This window comes from Mytilus californianus, unplaced genomic scaffold (assembly GCF_021869535.1).
Source record: "Mytilus californianus isolate M0D057914Y unplaced genomic scaffold, xbMytCali1.0.p SCAF_5, whole genome shotgun sequence".
Taxonomy (NCBI): Eukaryota; Metazoa; Mollusca; class Bivalvia; order Mytilida; family Mytilidae; genus Mytilus; species Mytilus californianus.
Window position 1 is genome coordinate 8,973,061 of NW_026262701.1, and position 21,046 is coordinate 8,994,106.

General features: G+C 31.5%; 1 protein-coding gene across 3 annotated transcripts in view; it reads right to left on the minus strand.

Annotated features, from left to right (window-relative positions):
* Positions 1-21,046, minus strand: part of LOC127700729 (b(0,+)-type amino acid transporter 1-like) — a 40,387-nt gene that overhangs the window by 15,411 nt on the left and 3,930 nt on the right. The window contains exon 1 of one of the 3 annotated variants that reach the window (XM_052204344.1): positions 18,235-18,365. The exons of 1 other annotated variant lie outside the window; for it this stretch is intronic. The gene's annotated coding sequence lies outside the window, so the exon portion shown is untranslated. Of the gene's footprint in view, positions 1-766; positions 815-18,234; positions 18,366-21,046 lie in introns of those variants that run through there. One more of the 3 variants, XM_052204343.1, reaches the window with a different exon arrangement.

Consider the following 21,046-nt stretch of genomic DNA (forward strand, 5'->3'; position numbering starts at 1 on the left):
CCAAGAATCAGGCGTGTTAACGGAGGGTTATTTAAAGCGCCTGGATTAACAAAAATCAACATTACAATTAAAAGAATAACAATTAGATCCTCCACTTTGCTGAGGGTTTGTGTATATGTGTGTTTCTGCAACATCTGGCACTAACGATACAGTCGGATTCACGTATAATAGTTTACACCAATACTTATATCCTAACCCGCAGACAAAGTCTACCTTTGATAATTAAGTCGTATCTATTTTGGATTTAATGCTCTCAAGAATGATTCTTATGTTTTATTTCTCGAGTATTTGTACTTAGGTGTGCCTGTTTATGGTTGTTCCCGAGGTGTGTATTTTGCATTTATATCGGTACCATACGTTCATTTATCAATCCATGTCCCACCATTCTTTTAAAAGGTTTCTAATTTTTACAATTGGGCTTCATATGGTACCAACATTGGTTAAAAATTGAATATTAGTTTGTGTACGATCAATGGACATTACAAAGAAACCCTTGTTTTGCCCACATTCTTCTGGAGAAGTATTTGGTGCAAAAAAAAAAACAGATCCTTTCATATTACATGTTTGCTTTTGTACGATTATACTTTACACTTTGAATACAATGCGCAGAAATTGTTATATTTTGCAGATAAGTTATAGTCAATTTACAATATATTTATAGGAAATTGATCGCAAAACAATACAAACTATATTTTCATCTATTCCATCGCTCTTTATAAAGACAAAATAAGATATATCACTTATAAGGTATACATTTTATACATACCAAATATGGCAGCTTGTTACCTTCCTAATATGGCAACCTACATTTAAATGTACAATTATACCTGGTTAATGATTTACATATTGATCGTGTAATACATTGAGGTATTGACTTACAGTTTAGAAATTTATGAGATATTTTTTTTATACATTTTGGGATTAGTATGCATATTTCATATTGCCGAACTCTAACCCAAAATCCCCGTTATGGACTGTCTAAAATGCTACCACAGACCAGTCAATAGATCACATATTATTTATTCGACTCTACCTATATCTGAAGACTGATTTTTTTTATCACGTTCACACGTCTACTGTAGAATGATACTATTTCCGCCATGTTAATTATACCCATCGTTGAGCAGGATAGCAATTCTTATATTAAGTGTATTTAAAAAGTCTTTTAGTCTTTTGTGATCATTTTATTATCAATGATTTCAAATTTTTGTAAATGTTGTAATGGATATTAATTTTTGGAAAGTTTTATGATTATTAAAGTTACCGTTGTATGTCATATAAGAATTCACGATGAATAATACACCATTCAATTAGTTGTGAAGCGACCAAATTGACTGGTTAATTTGAATTTTACTCAAGGATATTTCTTTCTAATTCGCTCAGTGTATTTCTATTCCATGATAACATATATTGGGGGTATTTTACCTACAATACAGAAATACTATTTTTTGTTTCGTATTAATGCCGTATAAAGGAAAACTATGGTAATTTGATTCGTCAGAGGGGGGATATACGTGTGTTAGTATACTGTTTGGTCTTGGTCATATAAATATAACATTTTATTCTCGTTTTGTTAATAGAATGGTCTTTGATGTCTGTCTTGGAAACATGATATGACCATTAAGAACAAGGGCAATGCTGTTATCATAAATAACAAAATGCTAGTATGCAAATTATTTAAAAAAATACTTCAATATCTTCCATTCACACCCAAATTTTACTATGTAACTTAAAGAATTAAAATTCTTGAGTTCTTCAACATCTCCAATACGGTAATAAAAGTAATCTTATTATTTAGAGCAAATATGACAGGGTAAAAATTTTCAGACGAATCAGACTTCCCGTTGTTGGGATGCTTCCCCTGAATTGGTAATTTTAATGATTATTTTTCAGTTTTTGGTAATTATCTTGAATATTATAATAGAAAGTTATAAACTGTAGGAGCAAAAATGTTTAACAAAGTAAGATCTACAAATAAGTCAAATGACCAAAATTGTCAATTGACCCCTTAAGGAGTTATTGCCCTTTAAAGTCATTTCTGCAATTAAGTAAATTTTTTTAATCTTTTACAAAAATCTTTCTCCTCTTTTAAAATCTACTTGGCCAAATGAATTTTTATCTCGTAATTACGAGAGAGTTTTCTCGTAATTACGCGATATTTATCTCGTAATTACGCGATAGTGATCTCGTAATTACGAGATAAAAACTTCATTGTCTCGTAATTACGCGATAGTTATCTCGAAATTACGAGATAATTATCTCGTAATCACGAGATAAAAAACTTCTTATCTCGTAATTACGAGATAAAAATATGATTATCTCGTAATTACGAGATAACAATCTTATCTGGTAATTACGCGATAATTATCACGTAATTACGAGATAAAACAATGATTATCTCGTAATTACGCGATAATTAGTTTTCTCGTAATTACGAGATAAAAATATTTTTTGTGTGACCCTAATAGGCTTTCGTAAGAGTTTTATATAATGTAGTTTTTAAATATCCTACCATTGTCATATATAGTTTACATGTACATGATCATAAAGCATGTCAAGGCCATTTCATTATTCGCATAAGGTATACATTTTAATTTTACCAAATATGTCAGGTCTATATGTAGAACGATTACCTTTAGTAAGACGATATAACAGAAAGGGAAACAGTTAACCATGAAAATCAGCCCTAGATATTTGACAAGGGCTGATTATTTCAACTACTTATCAAGTAGTAGGATATTTTAAATATCTTAACAAATACATATCAAAACATTTGGCCAAAATTTCTAATTAGATAAATGAATTACATTAACAGAATGTAATAAAACATCCAGGGTGGAATTGACTTTTCCATGCACTCATATTCTCGTTTCAATCTATTACGTACCCTACATTACCATGATACTATACCCAAAACATACACATGCAACAAATGTAAGATTTGTTATAATAAGATCAGTTTATGGCCCCTAGAATTTGAAAAGTATAATAAATTACAACACAATTGAGATGTTCACAAGATTTAATAATCAAATACAAATTGTGAGCTAAATTATCTTAAAATTCTTGATATATAGCTCTACATGTACATGCACTTAAAGCATGTCAAGGCCATTTTTTTATTTATAATTCTCTTGCATATACATTTAAGAAGAAGTAGTATGATTGCCAATGCACAACTCTCTACTAGAGACCAAATGACATAGGGTTAACAACTATAGGTCACCATACGGTCTTTAACAATGAACAAATCCCCTACCGCAAAACAATAAGCGCAGTACAAATATGATATACAGCAACAAACGACAACCACTGAATTACAAGGTTCTGACTTGGGGCGGGGTTAAACATGTTTTCTTGCGCAAAAAACCCTCCCCCAACTTGGGACTTACAGTATAACATCAGAACAAATCAGTTGAAAAGAGCCCAATTCAGCAGATCGATACAAAGCACAAAAAAATCCCTAACAAAAACGCAAAGACAAAAAGTGCAGATCTGAGAGTACTCGCAGTTACTGAAAGGTAGTTCAAAGACAATAACAACTAATAAAAAAATCATGTTTCTAAGACTAACTCAGTTTAATGCATTTAATGAAAAGCTGAAAAAAACTTGTAAAATAGATGCGAAAGATACCAAAGGGACATTCAAACTTGTAAGTCGAACATAAACTGACAACACCATGGCAAACAACGAGAAAAAACAAAAGACTAACAACAATATACAAAACACAACATAGAAAATTAAAGGCTGAGCAACACGAACCCCATCAAAAACCCGGGGGGTCTCAGGTTTTCCAGAAGAGTAAGCAGATTCTGCTACACATCAGACACCCGTCGTGTTGCTATTGTACGTACAAATCAGATTATAAGTCTGATTCGGTAGGTCTAATTCGGGGGAAAGGGGACGGGATTATGATCACGACAATTGGAACATATCCGTCGTCATCTGTGTAACAGATATTCCATAACGGTCATCCAAATCGTGATGGTGAAGGGAGGATTTTGACTTCACCACTTAGAACTCTTGGTTTGATAGCTTCCTTGTGAGCAGCAACCCTCTATCAAGGAAATCATGTAAGAACTGCAAGCTCTGGAATATCGTCAACTGTGAGATTAATTCTCCATAAATATGAATGCGCTGTTGGAATGTTGCTTCATAGAAATGGACAGTTCACAATTGGGTTCATCTCTTTTGTCGTTAACTTTTTTTCTCATCCGACCCTCATTGTCATCTCATTTCTAGATGCAAGTCAAGAACATTTGTAGTTAGAAAAATAAATACTCAGTTTCTTTAAATATATGTTGGATATTTGCCAACAAAATTCCCATAAAACGTAAAAGTTACACTTGAATTTGCATGTGCAAATACATTTAATATTCATTTATACTGCACTCGTTCTATTTGAGCAGTCAAAATGCGTTGACTGTATATTTCTATGCCATATACAGTCACGGACCCGATATCACTTTTCCTCATGAATATTTAAATAGAAGTTGCCGAAACTATATTTAATTATTCATAGGACCTCTTCAACCTGTTCTTGTTTTCAATGTATACAACGAAGCGTGGAACGACTCAAACTTATTTCTTTTACAATTTTTGGATAAACATATTTCACTTGTTATCATTATGTTTTATGCTTATTGTTGATATTTTAGTCCATACTCAAACGAACTCGGCAGAGCCTCGCATTTCCCCGTTTCTAAGCCTCATCCTTATATCGTTGATATTTCAAGTCAATGCACTATTATTGTCTATTTATAAAAATGACAAGACAATCATATATTAAAATTTGAAACGGGCCTTGCAGTCATCTTTGATGTATCTGTCCGATGATTTGATTGGCTATCAAAAACTATGATTGTCGATTTTTCAATTTGTTGTAAACAAAGGTATTAATTGCACGTAATTTTTTGTCTTGTATAAGTTTATTGCATTTTATTGATTTACATGATTGATAGTTTTCAAATATTCTCGAATATACTCATGGCAATCTTTTGAACCAATGTGATTACTTTTCCAAGTTTGTAAAAGTAGAACTAATTTTATATGTTTATCATTTTCAAAATGTTGACAATCGAAGCATTTGTTTTTACATCATTTATGAAGGAGAAGTTGACTATAATACCTTTATTAGATCTATTAGATCTATTAGGTCTATGGTATTGTATTGATTTTGTTTGAATTGCAATTATTATAATCGAAAAATCTTTCAAGCAATGTAAACAGCGACCAACTGTACATTAATCTTTAATAACATTACACAGCATCAGTGTATTTAAAATGTTCATGCAGAAATATAATTTAACGAGAGGCTCTAAGAGGGAAACTTGTATAACGCACCTGGATGACTTATGCCTTATCATGCGCACAATTCTAGACGAGTTTGGTGTAAATTAAGTAAACGTCTGTGCATTGGAATTTTTCAACGTATTTTACCAATTTCTAAATCATTTCTGTATTTTTTTCTATATGGTGGATTTTTTTTGTATAAGAAACGGTAATGATCTTATAATAGCGGTTCAATGTCTTGGGTATTCATTTATTAATACTGCTGTGAATAAACTTGTAAACAAATATAACATATACAGAACTAGGTGAATAGTCGAACAAAACTCATCATACATTTGGATGCTTATACCAAATATTAGTTTGCAATCAACAAAGACAGATTAAATTGCTGTCATGTTCATTGATATAATGAGTTATAATTTTATCAAAAATGTGTAAATTGAACAAACTTGGTGTGTATGGATCACTGTGGTATGAATTTTTCTTTCCGTATTGTAATTTTCCTTTTTAGACGGCAGTGTACCTTAGGCACCGTCCGAGTTTATATATTCCAACTCGTTCGCTATGACCGTGTCTGTAGTTACGTTTAGGATTTCAAAAAAACGTAATCTATGTAATACCGGTAAATTATTAAGTCAGGGATTATGTTATCACAAATTACTTAAAACTTTTACTAAATTATTCGATAGATACAAAGATTTGATTTGTAAGTTTGACTCTACTCTATCATTTCAAACGGAATAGCACATGCTGATTTTTACGGTGATGTTGTGTACCGAGCCCGGAAATTTATATATAATCCGGGTAAACTTATCAATCCTTTAAATAAACTTGTTCTAAAAGGTTACCAATTCAACACTGAAATTAGATCTTCAAATATTGTTTTATTGGTATTAATGTTGATTTTGTTATCAGTAAACCAAACTAAATATTATTGTTATAAACATATGCACATTCACGGTTCTACAATCTGTCGATACCCATATTTTGGCATTGCACAAGGTCATGTTTTTCTCTGACTGTTAATGACGTCATTACAATAAATCCATTGGATGTTGGATGTGTATTGATTGATATTTTAGTCTTAGATACATGATTTTTAGAAATTGTTATTGGCTTTGAACTAGCTGTCAGTCTCAGATCTGTACTTTGTTTCTTTTTTGTTGTGAGGGATGAATAAATACCCTGCCACGTCCGGTATGTGTTTTTGTTAGATGTTTTCTGCTTTGTATCTATCTGATGAATTAAACCCTTTTCAACTGATTTTTATAGTTTGTTCTTGTGTTGTGCTGTTACACCATAGTTTGTTCTTATGTGTTACTGTTACACCACTGTCCCAAGTTAGGGGAGGGTTGGCGCCTTCAAACATGTTTATCCTCTCCACATTCTGTATGTGCGTGTCCCAATTCAGGAGCCTGTAGTTAAGTGGTTGTCGTTGGTTCATGTGTGTCAGATTTGTTTTTTCGTAAATTGTTTTGTTATAAATTAGGCAGTTAGTTCTTCTTAAATGAAAATCTTCATATTTTTCATGCCGGGGCCTTTTATAGCCGATTATACGGTATGAGGTTTCAAATTGTTGAAAGCCGTACGGTTGCCTATTTTTCTTGCTTACATCCACATCATCTGAACTTTGGTGGATAGTTGTCTCATTGGCAATCATACCACATCTCTTTATTTTTATATCGTGGGTAAACCTCGATAAGACAACACCTAAAGATAATACAAAAGCAAGTAAGATACCTAAGAAACAACGCAAGGTGAACGTTATTTGTGATTAGTGTTTAACAAACAAAAGGTTAAAGTAAGCTTAACATTTGAAAATCATGAAAAGTTATAATTGCCTTAATTTCCTTTGTGTTACAACAATGGTGGTCATTGCCAGAGAACACAAATTAATTTTGTTGTGCATTTCTTTAGAAAAATAGATACATATTAAAATAATCTAACATGCGTTTTTTCATTAAATTTGATACTGTATGGTGTACTACGATTGGAACAAATTTTATCAAAATTATAGGAAACTTCATCGGTTCTGGACCAAAATATGGACAATTTTATGTTAAGGGGGTCACATGTTCAATTTTACATATTCAGCCATAGTTATTTGTACATTTTTCAACTGGACTTGATCACTACTTTACATTAACATTCATAACCCAATGAATGTTAAATGCGTACATATCCATTGGTTATTTATAATCTTATTCCAAATACACAGAGAGGCCTCGATGGCCCAGTGGTCTAAGTAGTCCAACTACTGTATCACTAGCCAGTCAACACTGAGGTTATGAGTTCGAATCCCGCACGGGCAGGTGCACTCGACTCCAATCTTAATTGACTATCACAGCGGTATAATACTGCTACTTTAATTATTCATCCCTTATTTTATTGAATTTGTATTTACATTGTATCATAGATCAAATTTATTCGTTCAGTGTATGTTCACTTGTGTTAATATGTCTTTTGATTGAGTGAAACCATTTCAATTGATATTTTACAGTGTATCTTTCTATGTTGTAATGTTACACATTTGTTTCAGAAAAGGGTGAAGGTTTGGTACCATTAAAACGTTTAAACCCGCTGCAATTGTTTGCACTTGTCCTAAGTCAGGAATCTGATGTTCAGTAGTTGTCGTTTGTTGATGTGGTTCATAAGTGTTTCTCGTTTCTCGTTTTTATATAAATTAGACCGTTGGTTTTCCCGTTTGAATGGTTTTACACTAGTAATTTTTGGGGCCCTTCATAGCTTGCTGTGCGGTGTGAGCCAAGGCTCCGTGTTGAAGACCGTACTTTGACCTATAATGGTTTACTTTTATAAATTGTGACTTGGGTGGAGAGTTGTCTCATTGGCACTCATACCACATCTTCTTATATCTAGGATTGTCAGTTTTTCTACCGAAGGTCGGTGGTTCTCTCCGGGCACTCCGGCTTCCGCCACTTATAAAAACTGACTGCCACGAAATAGCACAATATTGTTGAAAGTGGCGTTAAAACACCAATCAATCATAACCCATTTTTTTTTTACTTTGTAAAAATAATTATGTCCCCCTACATGTTATGTTATGCATAAAACTATGCATAAAACATCCAGAAATACAGTTGGAAGGTGTACGAAAAAATTGCAAGTAACACACTGTCCACCCTAGGGACTTTATAAGCCTCATGTTGGTTGACCGGTGGTATCATCAGACATAATTTGTTAAGTATGAAGGATGATCCGATTCAAGTTTGTCATGCATGGTATTCAGAGCAAATGATCTTGGCAAATTTAACAGACAACGAACGTAAGGACAGACTAGGTCGTCGTTCGCAAAATGATGACACAAAGGTTCACACTGATATCGGCCGGACGTCAAGACATAACTCATATTTTTTTTCTTTTCTTGAGGTTGTTATTATTAACATTTTCTTTCTTTCTTTCAAACGCATTCATACTTTAATCTAACTAAGCCAATACATTCTTTTATACAGGTATTAAAAAAAATATTGTTTTTTTGAATTTAGCTTTAGAATCATTTAAACATTTGAAGTAATTAAATAGAAGCGTGAATAAGATAAAAAGGCTTAAATTGTCTTACTATATATGCATAGGAAATATAATACGTGATCGTATCTTATAGATATTTTAAACCATTTTAGCACATATTTACAACTTCTCGTCCAATCAATTTGCTTATATTTGCCTTCTAATTTTCATAGTACATACTTTTCCCGTGTACTAAGTAACTACGCACGAATGACCACAAGGGTAAGATTTCATTGTATCGTAATCAAGATATTTAAAACAAAAATTGCCACTGGCTATTTTGAAATAAAATGCTGTGTTCCAAATTTAATTAAATAGTTTGTAATTAGTTTTCACGTTGATTTTTAAATATCCTGCTAAAATCTTTGGATCTAAAAAATGTTTTTGACAATTGCAAATTGTTTTCATTTAAATAAAGGGTAATACATATGGTTCTTTATACCTTGATTAGAGTACAACGATATCTTAAAATTATGATAATGTATCATCCATGCAATTACTTTGTACACAAAAAAGTGTGTACTATGAAACCTTGTGAAGGGAAATTAAAGCAACTTGGTGATAATTTTTTAAACTTTCTTAAGGAAGGTGATCTATTTCGTCATGAATTGATTGAGTTATTGATTATCGGTTGCTTAATTTCCAGTGGCAAATATTTCATGCATGTTCAGGACGATGTCATGAATTGAAAAACTGTGATTATGTCTGAAGATAATGTGCCAATTATATATATATATATATAAACATATTCTGATAAATCTTTTAGTTTCTTACTTTGAAATAATAAAAAAAAAAAAAAAAAAAAAAAAACACAAAACCTATAATCTCTGATCTATTTGTGGATGCTTTTTAATGCCTATCTGCTAAACTATATCTATGGGGACAAACTATCTAAAAATATGTTTCAAATTTATTATAGCTTAAGTTTTACTGTGAAATTAAAAAATGTTTTCAAAACATGTAAAGCTTCCACTGCAATTTAATTATTGCCTGCTTTTGGTCAATTTATTTGGTCATCTTACCATGTAAGAAGAACATGTATAGTAAAACACCGCTTTATATCAATATACATACTTACGCCAGCAGCTACTATCTTTTCATTCTAGAGTCAAGGGCCTTTTGAAATCACATATTTTACAATGATACTAGTGAGTAGATTTACAAAACTTCGTTTATGAGCTCCGTTTTACAAACACCTGTGATACAAGTAGTCAGCCAAAATAAACTATCAATAGACCAATTAAAAGATTACTCGAGTTGTAAATATGTGCTAAATTGGATAGTCTATGAAAAGGTATATACTGTGAAATTAAGAGCTCGGGGCAAGCCCCTCGCTCTAAATTTCATAGTATATACCTTTTTATAGACTAACCTAGACGTGGTGACGTCAGCCTATTCATTTACCGTGGATTCTTTTTCTAGAATCAACGCTTCCTAAATCTGCCGCTGAAATTGACTCACCAAATTATATTCAATTGTTTCTTTTGTGTGCCTAATTTCATTAAGTTTGAATTGGCTAATTTACTGAATTCTGTTCACTAATGGAATTAATTTAAAAACCTACCTTTAATTTTTGTAATTTTTATTTGCCTTCACTGGGAATCGAACCCTTCCTTGAGATCTGTTATGTGTGATTGACATCAACACATCGACGAAACCTCTCGGCTACCAATGGGTTACACTATAGATGTCTATTTTATATATTTAAATGAACATCTGATATACATCGGTTCATCGGACACACAGGGCTTGTACCTTTATATAGACACAATAGGCAGTCGTATAGTATGAGTTGGTAGCCGCGAGGTTAGCATGGTAAAAAATCAATGAGTTAAAGATAGGGATTTGTCGGTTTAGGTTCGAATCCCTGTATTCTCTCTGTTGTTTCAATTCTTAAGTTATCCTGGTTTTTTTCTAAAGTGGATATTTTTGTAATAATTGCGAGTTTTACCGGGTTTTTTTTTTTATTATTATTGGCTATTTCACATGTTTGAAACAAAAATGATTACATTCTATTTGTCAATCTTTGTTTTATAAATATAGTATGATTTCATCTGTTTTACTACATAATTTTACAAAGGTTTGTTCGCAAATTCCTATGCGAGAAAATCGTGATGTGCCTAGAGTGCTAGAAAAATTTCAAAAACATACTTATTATATATACTTTATATATGCTTTTTGGTCGGGTTGTTGTCTCATTGACACGTTCCCCATTTCCATTTTCAATTTTATTAGAAATAATTTCGAATATGTCTTATTTTGTATAAACAGATAATATTCATATGCCTGGTAATATAAAGATCTTTAAAGGTAGAAGTGTTATATTGGTATTTTGTTAACCAATTAATTGTGATCTGAGATTTATCAATGCATCGTTGGACACGATAACATGGTTATTTAAACTCATTTACAATACATTCTAATTAAGAAAAGGCTTTAATTTTGAAAAGAAATTAACACAATAGTTTAAGTTATAGATACAATGGATAAGCGTTTCTTTTTCAAGAATCCACGCTTATCCATTGTATCTATATAACATAATGCGGCGTTGTTGGTGACTTTAAATGTTCATCGAACATTCTTTAAAAAACAGCACTTTATACATTTCATTCGTCCAAAACGCTTTTCTGGATTTACCTTCATCAGGAACGTGCAAAGCCGAAAATTTGAAAGCCACGGATGTATAAGAAACGAAAAAGTTGAAGAGCTATATGACCAAAATAGACATAAGAATAATAGCTAAATCCATCTAAGTTCAACTTTGGCTGAGGTAGTTGAAACCGTAGTTTCTAAATAATTTCTTAATTTGTAAACGGACAATTTAAGAAGGTTTTGTTAAAAATCATGTCATTATCGAAGTACTGACTACTGAGTAAACATGTCAGTACCGAAGTACTGAATACTGAACTGATGATACTCTCGGGGAATATAGTCCACCAGCAGCGTTACATCCCAACTCCTTTGTTCTAACAGGGGTGATCTGAGTCGGATCAAACCTACCAGATCACCCTACCTTGAGTTTCTTTGTTCTGCATGCTTTCTTTTTTCTGTAACATTTTGGCGGGAATGTTGAACACACAATAAAACTTAGAAATATTTATCAGAATAAAGACTAACTTTCAAAATTTATGTAGAAAAAAGTCACTAAATTTCCAGAGTCTATGTCGGGAATCGAACTCAAGGCCTTGAGCATGTGAAGCCACGATTCATACCCCTACACCAGGACGACTGTATACAAACTAACTGTTAATTTAACATATTTAAACATTGTATCCGGGGCTCAAAAAGGGTATATACTATATAGTAATATATAAAGTATATTATAATTATTGTATGGCATTCTGAACTAGATGTTATGAAGCGTAAATGTTTTTTTTTTTCGTATAGTCTAGAAGAGCTGGGATGTAAAATAGTTATCCCACTACGGCCATTGGGATGATCTTACACTGACACACCACGTCCTCATGGGATAACTATTACGTACCGAACTACTAATTAAACAGTTTTTATCCTCAGACATGACCAAGTAATGTCCATCTAATTTAAAACATATTGACAAAACTTAACAGTGTTCATTTGTTCAATTGTTTTAATTTAAGATGTATCATATCCCATTTAAGTGTTTACTTATAGGTTAGATAATACTTGGTCATGTTTTATGAATATTTAAAACCCGAGGCGTAGCCGAGGGTTTTAAATATTCATAAAACATGACCAAGTATTGTCTGACCAATTTAGAACATATTCACGGTTCATTCCTCCTATTCCCACTTTTTATAAATCTGGTAAGAAAAGTTAAAATTTCATGTGGGAATAGAGGGAAAACTTGTACAAACAAAGGAATATACTGTATAAACATCTATTAATCAACTTTTAATTGACAAGTGTTTTTTTTATAGGTAATAGGTTATTTTTGTATGTGTATGAATTCTGTGTTTTTAATTAAAATGAATGTTAAAGAAATGGAAAAAAAATATAAGTAAATTATTTTATTTCTTTTATGACACAAATTCAACAGTAGATTCAAGCAAGCATTATAATATGAAACAAACAATACAAGTTAACAGCACTAAAAAAAATCACACATTGAAGCATACACATTAGAAATTCACTTATGTATAAACAAGATATTTGAAATGATTACTTTACAGAGGATGCATGTTGTCAAAAGAAGTATTGTAATAAATATTAACATTTTTTTCAATGCTACATGTTAGTATTATTTTCTGTCTATCGTTGTGTTATTTATATTTTTCTTTAGTAACAATCCTATTGTTTGGATTTTAAACTAATAACATTCTTATTCTTATTCTTATTCTGTATATAAGTCTATTAAAGTTTATTAATCTATTCAACGCGAAGAAGGTGCTCGGCTGCATCATCAAACTGTACTGTTGTGACTTCCTGGTTGCGGTGTTTAACCTTAAGCTCTTCTAATCTGTTGATTTCTACGTACTTTCGTTTTTTGGCCACTCTCTTCCCACCGGCTGCATACTGGATCATGGTCAGGGCGTTGAAATCTTCATCATGTTTTAGTAGTTTAATGAGTTTAAAGATGTTTGGATATGGGTGCTGGACATGTCCCAAAGGTGACTGTTCTGTTCGACCCAGTATTTAGTTACATAATCTGTAAACGGCGTGTAGTTGATGTTAGTATCAATCTGACCTATGTCGGTTAGGGCATTAAACCACACATCTTCGACTTCAGCAGTGGGTACTAGTGGAAGGACAGAGGCACAGCGTACTAGTTGATGAATGTCGTTGTCTTCCTTGTATGGAACCTGAATCCCTGTTTCTTGTGCTTTTCTCCAGATACATTGTGTGTTGTAGAAAAAAACAGCCTTTTGAGTTGATTCCAGGAAATACAGAATATGCTGCATTTCGACTTCATAGTGCAGGAAGATAGTGGTAGGCTGAATTTGTAGTTGGTGTTGGTGGCATACATCTTTAGTAAAGTCATGAACCTTGTGTATACTAGTTTGCTCTTGGCTGAACGTAAACTGTGTACCAGTGGATGCATTGCGCTGTCAACCATTGCGTGAAATGTGTAAAGTTGGAAGAATAGGCTCGGACAGGAGTAAAATGTACCATAACCATATATGATATCTGCAGCTGCTAAGTGTGTTAGATTCTTTTGAGTACTGAAGATTACCAAACGCCAAACTGTGTTGTCGTCTGTTAGCAGGAATGGGTCACCTTTGGAAGTACGTGCCCAAATACCATCTATGTTGATTTCATCAACAGTTTTTGGTAAAACTGGTAGGTTCTGCTAGCGTTTGTTGTAAATGGAAATCTTGCAAGATGGGAAAGTTTGTTATAATATTATCTATCATCAATTTATTTGTTCGGATGACAATATTCTAAGTTTGCAAAATCAATGATTTTTTTTAATCTTACTCTATTTATCTGACTTATTTTTTATTTTTAAGTAATTCTTTGAAGAAGAAAAAACATATTACAAATAAACTGTGTATTAAATTTTGTTGTTGATAATATTATACTTAAACAGTGTAAGAAATATGTTTTCTTTTAAAAAATACAGGTAAATCTTAGGTGAATTTTTAATTAAACTTGATTGTTATAAAAACAAATTATTTATCAAAACATCTATTGTTATTTGCATGTGGGAATAGAAGGAATAGTGATTTTTAAAAAATGGGAATAGGAGGAAGACACCATATTCACACCTTCGAGTGACATAACAAAATTAGCCTCTCATTGTAATAATCAAACTTTGATATTAGCTCACTTTAAGTGTTAACATGTTAAGGAAAAGGGATGTAAATCATTTAATGGTCATTTCAACAGATGGAATGAAAGAGCAATGAGATAGTGTTGTGATAACATAAAAGGATAAATTATTCAAAAATGGACATTTCTCCTGCTTCAGGTACAATTTAATCATGTTAATCTTATGTATCTAAAATTCCTTCATTTTATAAGCACAAAATGTTACATAAATCAGCTTTTCTAAAATTGTATAATTTTTAAATAAGGACAAAACTTCATCAATAGATTTTGATTTCCAATCAATTCTACATCAGGTGCATGCTTTTTTTATTGGCGAGAGTGTTTTTTTTTCATAAACTTCCTTTTATTTTTCTTAAAACATTGAGTTTTAGGTCTGGTATAAAAATTATATTAAATATTACATGTATTTTACCTACGCCGTTGCCCCCTTTTCATTTTTTTTTTCGGGGGGGGGGGGGGGGATTAAAATGTTGAAATCTAAACTTACAATGCTTTTGTAGTTCTATTCTCCTGATTTCATATATAATACCGGGTAATTAGACAAACAACAGTACTCATGATTTTATCTTTTGCTCTTTTTCCTTGGACATTGCCTCGGGGTTGTATACTTCGTTAGTGCAAATTTTAAGAGTTCACTTTCATAATTAATCTACAATGAAAAGTCATTCATGTGTAGCATTTTATAGTCCATGGAAAGCCATGTACTATGAGAAATAGATGGGAAAATACTGATTTTCCATTGGACGAGAATGGGTAAGTATGATCTTAAAAAAATGTAAATTATTGTTGATGACCATTTCAACATAGCAATAAAATAGCGTTAAGATAGTTTTTGAGATATAAATATTAAAAAATGTTCGAAATTTACAAAGAACCACTTCTCTTTTATTTGATTTTTTTAGCGATGTAATTCACTATGATGATGAATCAACATTGAGAGTATTCATTAATCGTACACTATTTATCTTTTTACTTTTCGTATTAGAGCGTCGGTGCTGAGTCTTGTGCATACGAAACGCGCGTCTGACGTTTAAAGTTATAAATCTGAAACCTATGATGAGTTTTTTACATTCGCTTGGTCGATACAATTGCTGCCGGGGTTTTTCTATCCGATGGTATTACCAGCCCAGTAGTCACATTTTCTGTATTGACATGAATTTTTATTGATATGATCAAATTTATAAAATAGCTGTTTACCAAATTTAAATTTTCCAGGAATAGATTACCTAAGCTGAATTTGGCAAAAACTCAATACTCTTCAACTTCTTGCCTTACATTTGGCATTTTTAACTGATGAGTCCATTGTAGACGAAACGCGCGTCTGGCACACACAATTGTAAGCCTGGTATCTTTAATGAGTTGTTTCATGCATTACAGAATAAAGTCCAAAGAAGATAATTCTTAATGAAAAGTCAGATGAACAATGCTACTTTCCATTGGACGAGATGGTTGGTATATGTTTTTATAGTATATTTATCATGTATCATATCTTTATTATTTGTACATATTTATATTATATAATAAATGATCAATAAAACAGTTTTATTTAGCTGGGATATGTAGTTATCTCTATCCTAATTCCTAAAAAGAATAGTCACATTAAGCACCATTCCAAAAACATTTACATTAACATATATAATGAACTTCACAAAACAAGTCGATAACACTTGAAGGGAAAGCCGTTCCCGTTTCACAGATGACACGTATATCACTCATGTAAATGCAATAAACACTTCATGAATCTCGTGCGTCCGAAGCACTTAGTAATACAGCGATTAATCAGTCATGATGCTGCTTCATATAATAGCGAATTATTGTCTAGTATGACACCAAGGTTACAGTTTTACTCACTAGGGATATCGTCGTAAAATCTGTTGTCGAGAAAAAATATCTACGACAAAAGACACAACAAATAAAAAATGTCGGTAGTCATTCTGGACATAGATATCCCATAACTTGATTTAAAAGAAATGACTTGTACTTCACAATTCGAAAACACATCCTCTGGCTATGATATGTACTTTTCGAATAAAAACAGGCTTATAAGTTGGTACATCAGACTAGCGTTTTCTCTACATAAGACTCAACAGTGGCGCTCGAATCAAAACAGTTGAATACAAAATAAAACGACTTTTGGGATATACGTCAATGAGAAATCAACTCAACAACAAAAATAACCAAAAGACATGGTAAGTCCTCCAAAAGAGACAGGTGTCAATGCAGTATGTAACGCTATATATTGTCCCCAGTTTACAAAAGTTAGTATGTTGACAAGTAGAAATGCAAAGTTCACAATTGAAAAATAAATTCGTTTACTTTATTGTTAATTTTGTTTCTCAGCTGGCTCTTGGTATCGAGTTCTAATTGAAATGCGTTATTTAAGATTCAATGTAATCAACATGACACAAAATTTTGAATTATTAAATGAAATATAATCCGTCAGAGTTTATTTTATAGCTATCAGTGGATATAATATAAATAAGAAGATGTGGTATGAGTGCTAATGAGACAACTCTCTATCCAAGTCACAATTTATAAAAAGTTAACAATTATAGGAAAAAGTACGGCTTTCAACACGGAGCCTTGGCTCACACCAAAAAATTTATTTACACCAACCTGTCCAGTAATGATGCAATCTCTTGTTATTGCATCCATTGTTTACGATTTCGTCATTGATTAAAAAATTCATGGTGATTTAGTAAAGTTAACTCTTATTATATGGAAATGATAGCTTATGATTTTGCATTATTGCAAGCTTTAAAATAAACAACAAATGATATTTGTATCTTTGAACAGTGCTTCTGCAGAATACATCCTGCATCCAACCTCAAAAGTTTCATTTTTCACCGCCCTCACTTTTTCACCTCTTTATTAACTATATCTATTGTAATAATTTATCAAATGGGTTTACATATAATCATGGTAGTATTTATTAGTTTTATATGTGCATGATCAATTTGATATGATAATATTATCATATTGTATACAGTAGATGGCTTAATGAGTAGGCAAAACATGTGTCTCATCCTATTTGAATCATTGATCAAATACAATAATCTTAAAATAAAACGCGCTTGGTGTGACTGCATATGATCATCATAATTTTTTTTTCTTTGCTTCTTAATTCAAATTAGAAATTGGTGCAACTTTTGCTTTCTAATAGAAAAGAAAAAGGATATGGGGTATCCATCCATGACATAAAATCAGTACATGCATAGCAAAAAACACACAAAGAGCAAAGGAACGGCTATTTTATTGCTGTTTTTCATCTCAACGTCATTACGGTGATCATGTGCAGTCACACGGAGCAACAAAAAATAATTATCGATATAATTTTAATAAGATGATATGGTTGTCAACACAGCAATATTGGGATTTTAAAAATGTGTCATGGAAATCATAAGAAATACACCACGACATAAAAATTAGTAGGGAAACTTGTTATCTTGGTGTAGTCAGGGGTGTTTCGGAATTATACACCTGTTTTGATAATTCCGTACATTCCTGATTAAACCAAGATACCTAATATCATCATGAGCAATACCAGTATCGTATAACAAGCATGAAAAGTCCGGAAACAATTTAAAAGAGAAAACTAATGGCCTGATTTATGGAAAAAAAAATTTTTTTTATTAATTATGTATCTTATTGAACTGTATCACTAACCTTATCTTGTTTTTAATTTTTATCCATCTCTCCTTGAATTTACACTATGGTGACATTTGATTTTTTATATTTATATCAATTACTTGTTTTTATAACTGGTAATACTCGGAAAGACACTAATTTGTACTGGATCAAAATGCAAAACTAATTGTAGCCTTGAAATAGTAAATTCATGCACGTGATTAGTAATATACAGTCCACATGACCAGGACAGAACTTTGAGTCTGTTGTTACGATTATCCCTTCTTCGACTTACGTGGTTACAGGGTAGGGCTATTACTATAAATAGAACATAGGGGATAACATTTTTAAACTTATAGACCTATCGTTGACTAAATCAAGTCAACAAGATTTTTAAGATGGTCTTTTTTAAAGATTGTTTCTACTCATCAACCCCTGGAAACATGGTTTCTTAAAAGAAATTGAGGAATTTTAAGATTTGTCGGAATTAAACATTTGGACCTTGTCGATTAACCACTTTCAAGAAGTGATACAGTTCCAATGAACTTTTTTATACAATATCTCCAATATCTTCTTTCATTTCTATAACAACAACATTGCCGTTTACAACCTACATTTGACATTGCTTAAATGTCTACAGTAAAATGCAGAAGAGATCTGATAAGTAATTTATAAACTCATAAACACTTTTGTAATCTATATATATAAAGTCATATCACCTTAACTTGCTTTATGGGGTTATAAATATTTCTGTTTAAAGATATGTATATTTCTTTTTTTAGATACGCATAAGAAGAATGTTATCAACAACGAGAGATTACGAGGACGGACTACTAATGATTGTAATATTTGCAGTACACGGTCAAGGTAATAATCTAATCGCGGGGCCTTCGGTGTGTTATGTAATACTAAAGGTAAATGACCTAAGTTTTAACAAATACTGTTCACATTATAGCGTACATTGTACTGTTTCATTTGTTAATCTTTTTCTAGTTATATTTGCACTGTTTATATTTCGACATATGTATTTCTGTATAGACAATTGCAAAGTGCGGTCCTATTATACCAAGCAAAAGGCATTCAGTATAATAATAAGAACATTATTGAAGTCATCTGGACAAATTTTATACGAAATCTCACTTAGGACTAATAAAAAACATTATCTTCATTTTGTTATAACGAAATAAATCTGTGATCAACTAATTTTGAAATAGATTATAGCTAACTTTTAAAATTTGTAATAACTCATTCACAAGATCTATGATAACGAATTATCTTAATCTGTAAAAACGATTAAAATGGTTACTAATAACTAAATTAAGAATTTGTGATTCAGAATTGTATAAATTCGCATAAATGAGTTCCAAGTATCAGTAATAATGAATTCTTTCTTATTTTTCAAATTGATTGCGAAATTCGTAATGACACATTAAGAATGGAAATACTTAAGCGTATAAAAACCTCGTGTAGAAAATTAGAAAATAAAGATTGACGACAAATTGTAATATCAAGCATTGCAATCATCAAAAGATTAAAAAAAAAGATGAGAGAAATAATCAAAAATATTGGATAGTACAGAAGACTACACCAAGCAATAACACCCGACTACGCGGAATAGACAAAACTAATCTTGTTAATATGTGAAATTAATTGAGGAAAATTTACTATTTTTGATTTGGAAATTCGTTTATATAACGTAATAAAATTGATTATTTCAAATAGCAAATTTTGATTTATCAGACGAAAATCGTTATTATTACGAATTTAAAGATTATTCACAACAAAATTAATTTGTTTTTACTACATGATTTTTAAAATATATGCACGAACATATTGCAACATATTTGCATCTATTCACAAATATTACTTTTGCTATGGTTTTATGGTTATTTGTTGTTCCTTTGTGTGCCAGTGCATTTTAAACCTGGAATTAAAAAGATTTCCATATCTATAGAGATCAACGATCAATTACAAACTATTGGTGACGCGGTTTTCCCTGAAACACGTGCACACGTTAATCATATCGTGCAACTGAAATCAAAGTGGTCACAAAATATGATTTGGCATATCACGGATGCTTTAAATTGCAAACGTGTGTCAATCTATATTTGTATTTTCATATGTGGGCTCTCATTTAGGTCACATTTGTGTTGATGTGTGTGGTACATGTATTAGAATTCCATAGATTCCATTTAGAATTGATTTATAGAAACAATCATTACCAAAATATTTAGGGTGTCCTCTTAACTCATCAGTGTAAATTCATTTTGAAAATCTATACCCAAAGAAAAAATTGTTATGCTAAATACAAGAGGCGTACACTAACGTAGCAAATATAGCAAATAATTGTAAACAAAGACGATGATTTATACTTTAACAATTTTTTTTTGTTTGGAATTTTTAATGCAAACTTCCTTTCCATATGATAACGTTTTTTGAAAGATGTTTTTATATATATATGAATTAAGGGAAAACTGTGTTTTATATAGGAATAGGTCTACTACACAGGTAAAATTTGCTCACATGAATTTCACATGAAATTCACGTGAAAAATCTTACGTTAGATTGACCTCAAACGATCTAATACATGAAACTCACATGAATACTTTCATGTGAATTTAACGTGAATTGAGATAAACATGAATCTCACATGAAATTTTTCACATGAATTTCACGTGAACATTTCAAAAAAAACAATTGGTATTTTTCAAGATTTTGATATTTGAATAACTTTAATTTTAAAAGTTCATGTGAATTTCACGTGAAAAAAATTCATGTGATTTTCATGTGAAATTCACGAGAGTTTGACATGAGATTCACGTGAAACTCACATGAACTAATTTCACGTGAG